This window comes from Arachis duranensis, chromosome 2 (assembly GCF_000817695.3).
Source record: "Arachis duranensis cultivar V14167 chromosome 2, aradu.V14167.gnm2.J7QH, whole genome shotgun sequence".
NCBI classification, from domain to species: Eukaryota; Viridiplantae; Streptophyta; class Magnoliopsida; order Fabales; family Fabaceae; genus Arachis; species Arachis duranensis.
Window position 1 is genome coordinate 40,820,603 of NC_029773.3, and position 302 is coordinate 40,820,904.

The following is a 302-nucleotide window of genomic DNA, read 5'->3' on the forward strand; positions in this document are numbered from 1 at the left end:
ATAACTTTGAGCTGAAACCTCAGCTAGTTGCCTTAACGCAACAAAACTGCAAGTTTTATGAACATCCATTTGAAGATCCTTATCAGTTTTTAACTGAGTTCTTGCAGATCTGTGAGACTGTAAAGACGAATGGAGTTGATCCTGAAGTCTACAGACTCATGCTTTTCCCTTTTGCTGTAACAGACAGAGCTAGAATATGGTTGGATTCACAACCTAAGGAAAGCCTGAACTCTTGGGAAAAGCTAGTCAATGCCTTCTTGGCAAAGTTCTTTCCACCTCAAAAATTGAGTAAGCTTAGAGTG